The sequence below is a fragment of the Rhineura floridana genome, chromosome 5 (assembly GCF_030035675.1).
Source record: "Rhineura floridana isolate rRhiFlo1 chromosome 5, rRhiFlo1.hap2, whole genome shotgun sequence".
NCBI lineage: Eukaryota > Metazoa > Chordata > Lepidosauria > Squamata > Rhineuridae > Rhineura > Rhineura floridana.
The window spans coordinates 4,754,101-4,764,224 of NC_084484.1; positions in this window are offsets into that span (position 1 = coordinate 4,754,101).

The following is a 10,124-nucleotide window of genomic DNA, read 5'->3' on the forward strand; positions in this document are numbered from 1 at the left end:
GTATACATTCCCACAAAAACAACCAACAGCCTGCCCATACTATTTATATAATTTATTTCAGCTCCATGGCAAGAAAAGACTGGGAGCACTCTGATGCCGTTTCCTAAGAGCCCCAGAGCAGATTCATCTACATCATTCAGGTTATAGTGTGCCATGTGCAAATAACACAAATGTGGAATAAGAGCATTTAATAGAGCAATACTTTGAAATCACTCATGCAAGCAAACCAAGTTACTTCCCAAAGGGGCAGACAAGCCCGCTTTCCTCCCATACAAATCACTACCAAGTTGAGTACTAGAAAACCTCCACTCCATCCCTTAACACAGCAATCATATCATCTGGAACATGAGTAAAATCCTGTTCACTAAGGAAATGCCATTTAGCAGTTTCTCCTAGAAGTTTTTGAAAGATCCCATAAGCATTATGAGATCACTGTTGTGCATGTTTTTAAATATTCCTTAAAAACAAAACAAAATTACTATGAAGAAATTTCCAAAATAAGATATTTCTTGAAAAGGCACTTAAAATATGTATAGATCTAAAACACCTATTTGAGAAGCCAGCTCAAATTCTTGTTTTTACTGCTTGTTTCTACTTTCAACAATAATTTAAAAGTGTTCATGGGCTGTAAAATCATGCATATAATAAAGACACTAAAACATTTTATAAAATGTTATAAATCATATAATGAAGCATAAACAATGTTAAGAGACAAATCCATTTTAAAAAGCTGTGACTCATTCCACATCAGAAGTATCAATTACAAGAAATTGTTTAACTCAAAGATGCTACACAATACTCTACCCAAAACAGTCATAAGCCAAATGTACATATGTGAATGTGCCAGTTACGTTTTGAAGGAAATGGGAATAATAGTAAGACGGATTTCCATGTGATGGATTCCATCAGATGGATTTCCATATGGCAATATATTGCTTGGGTAGGGGGAAAAGAAAAAGGCTCCTGCCCCAAGGAGTTTATAATCTAAATTTTAACATGGTGGGGGAAGACAAAAGGAGGAGAGATCTTAAAATAAGCTGCTTAGCAGTATAGGGCAATAATAAGCTAATATGGAGAACAGAAACATTTATTCACTAATAGGCAAAAACCTTGCGGTTTAAGAATGTACCTATAGCCCACAGCTATTTCTATCAAACTTTAAAAAGCAGGGAAATTGGGCAGCTATAGTGCATGCACCAGGGGAGCGGGAGACCTGAACTCCGCTCTGAGATATTGGACTGCCCTACAAATTGGTCAAAATGCAAACACCATTTGGGTTGGTCTTTCACAGTCCAATCCACTTCCTGTGTACCTTGGAGAATTTGGTAACATGTGCCTCTGAGCATAATCGGTCTCAACCAAGAGTGTCTGGAGCTGGCCCGCAACCACTCGTTCAAGGACCTTGCCCAGGAATGGAACATTTGCCACCAGACTATAATTATTAAGATTTTCTGGGTCCAGGGAGGGTCTCTTCAGGAGTGGTCTCACTACCGCCTCTTTCAGGTGGCCAGGGACCACCCCCTCTTGCAGAGAGGCATTAATCACTTCCCTGGCCCAGCTGGCTGTTCCATCCCTGCTAGTTTTTATTAGCCAAGAAGGGCAAGGATCCAATACAGAAGTGGTTGCATGAACTTGTCCAAGCACCTTGTCAACATCCTTAAGCTGTACCAACTGAAACTCATCCAATAAATCAAAACAAGGCTGTGCTCTGGATACCTCGCTTGATTCACCTGCTATCACAATGGAGTCTAAGTCCTGGCAGATGTTAAAGATTTTATCCCGGAAGTGCCTAGCAAATTCATTACAGCGGGCCTCAGATGGTTCTACCATGTCCCTGGGGCCAGAGTGTAATGGCCCCCGGACAATTCTGAAGAGCTTCACTGGGCGGCAGATTGATGATTTGATAGTGGCAGCAAAGTATTTTTTTTTTGCTGCCCTCTCTGCCGGCCCTAAATACAGCTTACCATAGGCACTTACTAGTGTGTGACCGCATCCACTATTATTATTATTATTATTATTATTAAATTTATATACCGCCCGACTAGCAATAGCTCTCTGGGCGGTGAACATGGCAATACAATAACATAAGAAATACAATAAATGACACAATATAGTACAAAAATAATGCAATCTAAAATCAATACAATAACATTTTTTAAAATTAAATCAATTTAAATTAAAATGCTTCAGAGAATAAGAAGGTTTTAACCTGGCGCCAAAAAGAAAGCAGAGTCGGCGCCAGGCGCACCTCCTCGGGGAGACCATTCCATAGTTCGGGGGCCACCACTGAGAAGGCCCTAGATCTTGTCACCACCCTCCGGGCTTCCCTATGAGTCGGAACCCGGAGGAGGGCCTTCGTAGTAGACCGTAGTGTACGGGCCGGTTCATATCGGGAGAGGTGTTCCGACAGATATCGAGGTCCCGCGCCGTATAAGGCTTTATAGGTTAATACTAACACTTTGAATCTGGCCCGGAAACGTATTGGCAGCCAGTGCAAGTGGGCCAGAACAGGTGTTATATGCTCGGACCGCTTGGTCCTTGTTAGCAGTCTGGCTGCTGCGTTTTGCACTAGCTGTAGCTTCCGAACTGTCTTCAGAGGTAGCCCTACGTAGAGCGCATTGCAGTAATCCAAACGCGAGGTTACCAGAGCATGTACCACTGATGTAAGGTCCTCTTTATTCAAATAGGGACGTAGCTGGGCTACCAACCGAAGTTGGTAAAACGCATTCCGTGCCACCGAGGCTACTTGAGCCTCAAGTGAGAGGGAAGAGACTAAAAAGACTCCCAGACTACAAACCCGCTCCTTTAGGGGGAGTGTAACCCCGTCCAGGACAGGGTATATATCCACCATCCGATCAGAGAACCCATCCACCAACAGCATCTCAGTCTTGTCTGGATTGAGCTTCAGTTTGTTAACTCTCATCCAGTCCATTGTCGCGGCCAGGCAACGGTTCAGCACATCGACAGCCTCACCTGAGGAAGATGAAAAGGAGAAGTAGAGCTGCGTGTCATCAGCATACTGATGACAACGCACTCCAAAACTCCTGATGACCTCTCCCAATGGCTTCATGTAGATATTAAAAAGCAGGGGGGACAAAACTGATCCCTGTGGGACCCCATATTGGAGAACCCGCGGTGTCAAGCAATGTTCCCCGAGCACTACCTTCTGGAGACGACCCGCCAAGTAAGAGCGGAACCACTGCCAAGCAGTACCTCCAACTCCCAACTCCGCGAGCCTCTCCAGAAGGATACCATGGTCGATGGTATCAAAAGCCGCTGAGAGATCAAGGAGGATCAACAGAGTTACACTCCCTCTGTCTCTCTCCCGACATAGGTCATCATACAGGGCGACCAAGGCTGTCTCGGTGCCAGAACCGGGCCTAAAACCCAATTGAAATGGATCTAGAAAATCGGTTTCATCCAATAGCGCCTGGAGCTGGCCAGCAACCACTCGTTCCAAGACCTTGCCCAGGAATGGAACATTCGCCACTGGCCTGTAGCTGTTAAAATTGTCTGGGTCCAAGGAAGGCTTTTTAAGAAGCGGTCTCACCACTGCCTCTTTCAGACAGCCAGGGACCACTCCCTCTCGTAAAGAGGCATTTATCACTTCCTTGGCCCAGCTACCTGTTCCATCCCTGCTAGTTTTTATTAGCCAAGAGGGGCAAGGATCAAGTACCGAAGTGGTTGCACGTACCTGTCCAAGCACCTTGCCCACGTCCTCGAGCTGAACCAACTGGAACTCATCCAGCAAAACATGACAAGACTGTGCTCCGGACACCTCACTAGGATCAACTGCTATAACTTGAGAGTCTAAGTCCCGGCGGAGTTCATCTCCATCTGCACTTAAGCCGTCTCCTATATTGTTTCATCGCTCTCAGCTTTGTGGTAAACCATGGAGCTGTACAAGCTCTACACAGGAGAGGGCGCTCAGGAGCAATCGTGTCAACCGCCTGGGTAATTTCTCTATTCCACAGTTCAACCAGGGTTTTGACAGGAGCTCCAGCCCTATCAGTTGGAAAACTCCCCAGAGCATAAGAAGAGCCTGCTGCATCAGGCCAGTGGCCCATCTAGTCCAGCATCCTGTTCTCACAGTGGCCAGTCAGGTGCCTGGTGTAAGCCCGCAAGCAGGACCTGAGTGCAAGAACACTCTCCCTTCCTGAGGCTTCTGGAAACTGGTTTTCAGAAGCATGCTGCCTCTGACTAGGGTGGCAGAGCACAGGCATCATGGCTAGTAGCCATTGATAGCCCTGTCCTCCATGAATTTGTCTAATCTTCTTCTAAAGCCATCCAAGCTGGTGGCCATTACTGCGTCTTGTGGAAGCAAATTCCATAGTTTAACTATGCACTGAGTAAAGAAGTACTTCCTTTTGTCTGTCCTGAATCTTCCAACATTCAGCTTCTTTGAATGTCCATGAGTTCTAGTATTATGAGAGAGGGATAAAAACTTTTCTCTATCCACTTTCTCAATGCCATGCATAATTTTATACACTTCTATCATGTCTCCTCTGACCTGCCTTTTATCTAAACTAAAAAGCCCCAAATGCTGCAACCTTTCCTCATAAGGGAGTCTCTCCATCCCCTTGGTCATTCTGGTTGCCCTCTTCTGAACCTTTTCCAAGTCTATAATATCCTTTTTGAGATGAGGCAACCAGAACTGTACACAGTAAATTGTACACAGCCCTTTGGAAACCACCCGGATCCATTAGTCTTTGCGGGCGGACCAACTTAATAGGTCCCCCACCCTTGCAGAGGGGAAAAGCCGCTGTAAGTCTAAACTTCAGCAAGCAGTGATCTGTCCATGACAAAGGGACTGATGTAAGGAACCCTACTTTCAGGTCACCATTTTCCTGTCCAGATGCAAAAACCAAGTCTAAAGTGTGCCCTGCTACATGTGTTGGACCAGTGGCATATTGGGACAGTCCCATGGTTGTAATGGAGACCATGAAATCCTGAGCTGCCCCAGATAAGGTGACCTCAGCATGGATGTTGACATTCCCAAGAACCAACAGTCTGGGGGATCTCAACAGTACACCCGAGACCACCTCCGTCAGCTCAGCTAGGGAGTCTGTTGGGCAGCGGGGTGGGTGGTACACCCACAAAATCCCCAGTCTCTCCCACTGACCCAACACAAGGTGCAAACACTCCAGACCAATAGTCACATGGACCACAGCAACCCCCCCTCCCCAACCCTCAGGTCTACCCTGATGCTCAACCAGGTACCCTGGTGGGCATAACTGGGAGAGACTGACTCCTCACTGCTCACCCACCCAGGTGTCAGTTATACATGCCAGATTGGCTGCCTCATCCACAATTAAATCGTTAATGAGGGAGATCTTATTATGCACTGATCTGGTGTTTAGGAGCAGCATCCGGAGCTCTGAAAGCTGGCTGATAGGGGAACCAACAAACCTGCAGGTGTGGGGAGGACTGGAACAAGGCACAGCTGTTAACTGCCTGGGCCGCGTTCCCCTTACCTGGCAAGTCCTCCTCACAACACCATATCCCCCTCTACCCGTCACTACACTAATTGGGGGCCCCTCAAGTGCCCCCAGTTGGCTCTGAGAACTCTCCCCAGGCACATAATTCAAGCAATGTTTTCTTTTTGGAAAGGAATGGAGCTTTACCTCTGCCCAGTGCCCACCCACCCAATCTCCTCCCCCTCTCCCCTCCCCCTTCTTCCCCTTCCCCCTCCTCCCCCTCTCTGTCCCTCTCCCAAGTCAGTTTCCCCTATCTTAAGCATGATTGTACAGGAGTAATCCCCAATGAACTCCAAAAGCATGCAAATGATCAAACCTGCCCTTCCTCCCCCCCTCCTCTCTCCTATATCCTCCCTTTTGCCTCTTTCCTCCCCCTTCCTTTGCCCCGTCTCCCTCCTTCCCTCTCCTGTCCCCTCCCCCTCTTTCCCCCTCCTGTCCCCTCCCCCTCTTTCCCCCTCCTGTCCCCTCCCTCCTCCTCCAGTCCCCTCCCCCCTCCTCCGTCATGATCAGTTTTACCTCTTCTAAGTATGATTGCCTGGAAGTAAATCCCATTGAACTCAATAAGCATGCAAATGATCAGACCTGCCTTTCCCACCCCCCTTTCTTCCCCTCCCCTCCCTCTCTTTCCTTCTCCTCTCCTCTCCTCTTCCTTCTTCCTCCTCCCGTGCCCACTCCAGCCCTCCTTCCCTCCTCCTCCTCCCCCATGGTCAGTTTCACCTATCCTAAGCATGATTGCAAGTGCCAGTGTGGCATAGTGGTTAAAGTGTTGGACTACGACCTGGGAGACCAGGGTTCAAATCCGTACACAGCCATGAAGCTCACTGGGTGACCTTGGGCCAGTCACAGCCTCTCAGCCTCAGAGGAAGGCAATGGTAACCCGCCTCTGAATACCGCTTACCATGAAAACCCTATTTGTAGGGTCTCCATAAGTCGGAATCGACTTGAGGGCAGTTCATTTCCATTTTCTAAGCATGACTGCACGGGAGTAAATCCCACTGACCTCAATAGCCATGCAAATAATCAAACCTGCCCTTCTCCCCTCCCCCTTGCTTCCATCCCCCTCCTCTCCTCTGCCCTTCTTTCTCCCCTCCCTTCCCCCCATCCCCCTGTGGTCCGTTTCACCTATCCTAATCATGATTGCATTGGAGTAAATCCCACTGAACTCAATAAGCATGCAAATGATCAATCCATTCTCAGCAGCCTTGCACAGGATCCCATTTCCTACCTCCCGGATTAAAAAGCAGAGAAATTAATTAATAGGCAATGAAACCTAGTGGTTTAAGAATGTACCTATAGCCAATAGATTTCTATCAAACTTTAAAAATCAGGGAAATTGAGCAGCTATAGGGAATGCACCAGAGGAGCAGGAGACCTGACCTCCTCTCTGAGATATTGTACTGCCCTATGAATTTGTAAAAAGGCAAACACATAGTGAGAGAAATATAATTTTCTAGGTTAGACTCTATATAGAAACACTAATAACACAGGAAAGAAGCAAAGTAAGAACACCAACCAACATACAAAAATGTAATTCTCCATCTTTGGAGATAGCAGCTGTTGCCACCACTCACCATATGTTCAGAGGCAGATGTTACCAAATTCTTCCAAGCTACACAGGAAGTGGATTGGACTTTGAAGGACCAACCCAAATTGAGTTTGCATTTTTATAAATTTGTAGGGCAGTACAGTATCTCAGAGAGGAGGTCAGGTGTCCTGCTCCCCTGGTACATACACTATAGGTTCCCAATTTCCCTGCTTTTTAAAGTTTGATAGAAATATCTGTTGGCTATAGGTATGTTGTTAAACTGCAGGGGTTTTTTTTGCCTATTAGTGAATATAATCTATGAAAGAATCAATCCACTTTATAAGAAAGTCTGCAGAACAACGTAGCAGATAAGCAATTAACATTTACGAGACTACAAAGACACATCTTGCAATTCAAAGTAAAGAAAGAAGGATCAATGCAAGAAATTAAAGCCATCTCATTATAAACTTTAATGAAGGTTATGTTCTTGCACTAGTGACCTTAATTTTTCAGTAGCATTTAACCCTTTGACTATTATAACTAACATTTGAAGAGGCCATAGTGATCACTTTTCATTTTGTATACAAGAACACTGCAGTATTCAGTTATCAAATGGCAAGTACCATGCCGCTAAATTTCCCTAATTTTCTACAAGTCAAACACTATTACTTTCTACATAATGTCTGTCTTCTTCCTCTATTCTTGGAGAAGAAGTTACAATCTTGTGCTCATTTACTTGGGAGAAAACCCCACTAATCAATGAGACTCACTTCTGAGAATGCGGGTAAGTGCAAGATTAGAACCTAGATAGCTCTTCGTTAGCCTTTCCCAACCTTTGGGTCCCCAGATGTTATTGGACTACAGCTCCCACCAGCCCCAGCCAGCATGGCCAATGGCCAGGAATTATGGGAACTGTAGTCCAGCAACATCTGGAGACCCAAACGTTGGGAAAGGCAGAAATGAAGACTTATGACACAATTTAATGTTTTAAGGGTGCAATCCTGTGCACTTGTTCTTGCCAGTAAACTCTACTGAACACAGTGGGATTTACTTTTGAGTGAGCATGAATACAACTGTATTGCACATTCTTGACATGCCTATTTTGAAAAGGCATCCTTTTCATATTAATGTATTGGTAATTACTTTTTACATTTTATTTTATTAGCTGAAAGCCTCAGGGGACTTTGAGTATGTTTCAGGTTGCTGACTTCAGAGATGTTCTTAATATACCTACTAGGCCTTGGAGCTGAAAATTTAGGATATATCCCAGATGTTTTAATTTTCTGGTACCATTCAAAGTAGTTATGTTTTCTTTTAATGATTATGTGTAGAAAAGGAAAAGCAGCTATATTGAAGGGATCAAGAAAATAATAGGAAAAATAATAGGATTAGAGTCAGAATAAGGCTGCAATCCTAAACATAGTTACCTGGGAGAAAGCCCCATTGAATTCAACTTATTTCTGGTTAGACATGGTTAGGATTGTGCTGTATATCTGGATCAAACCCATAATTTTAACAAAACCAAAGAGTATTGTTTTACAAACACTGGCCACAATACAGCACAGGGGCTTAGAGTTGGCCACTTCATCTGCTGAACTGGCCTTTTGCATTTTACACACGGCTAGGATTATAGTGTGGCTCAACCCTACCTTCCTGTCCAAGGTTAATATGCAGTGCCATATGAGAGTGAGGTACGATCGATATGCAGATGACACCCAGCTCTACCATCTGAATCAGAAGAGGCAGTTGAGGTGTTGAACCAGTGCTTGGAGGCAGTGATGGACTGGATGTGGGCCAATAAATTGAGGCTGAATCCTGAAAAGACAGAGGTGTTATATGTCCAGAGTTGCCATGTCCAGATGGTAGGAGGATGTCCTGTTCTGGATGGGGTTGTTCTTTCCTTGAAGGAGCAGGTCCACAGCTTGGGAGTATCCTTGATCCAACACTGTCACTGGAAGTTCACGTGGCCTCAGTGGCTAGGAGTGCCTTTTTCCAGCTTCAGCTCCTTTGGGGCATAGAAGACTTGGCCACAGTGCGCCATGCTCTGGTAACTTCCAGTCTGGATTATTGCCGTGCACTCTATATGGGGCTGCCCTTGAAGACAACTCGGAAACTTCAGCTGGTCCAAAATGCAACAGCCAGATTACTGGCAGGGGTTCCTTTTAAAACTCATATAACCCCTGTTTTAAAACAGCTGCATTGGTTACCAGTTCATTTCTGGGCCCAGTTCAAGGTGCTCACATTAGTGCTTAAAGCCCTAAACGACTTAGGTCCCAAATATCTAAATGACTGCTCCTTCCCTACAGACCCTCTTGGGTGTTGAGATCAGCAGAGGGGGCCCTTTTGGTAGTTCTGCTACCCTCGAAAGCTCGGGGTGGTGGTGGCCCAGGAGACGGTATTCTCTGTGGCATCTGCTAAGCTGTGGAACTGCCTCCCCACTGAGGTACTTCTGGCAACTTCATTGTGCAGCTTTTGGCAAATGCTGACAACACACCACTTTACCCAGGCCTTTGACACCTGAGATATCTATTGTTAGGACCCACCCTATTTTCTGTGATGTTGTTTAGTTTTTAAAAAAACTGTTTTAATTATGTATTTTTAAATTGTTGTAACCCACCCTGGGACCTCTGGGCGAAGGGTGCATAATAAATTCTAATTCTAACAACAACAACAATTTATCTCTAATGAACTTTGTATGTTTAATAATAATAATAATAATAAATCTTTATTTTTACCCCACCCTTTTTCCAAGACTGGAACTCAGGGCGGCTTACAAATAAAAACTACACATAGGTAAAAAAACCATACAAAAATATACAATTAAAATAGAATTAAACTATTCGGGACATTAAAACCATGAAACATACATTTAAGATACTAAGATGATATAAAACATTAAGAATAGGACCGTAGAACAATACAACAGACCTTATGAGGCCCTATCTTAAACATCTTCTAGTCCAAAAGCCTGTTGGAATAAAAAAGCCTTTGCCTGCCGACAGAAGGATAGCAAGGAAGGGGCCATTCGTGCTTCCCTAGGAAGAGAGTTCTAGAACCTGGGGGCAGCCACCGAGAAGGCCCTATCTTGCCTTCCCACCAATCGCGCTTGCAAAGGTGTTGGG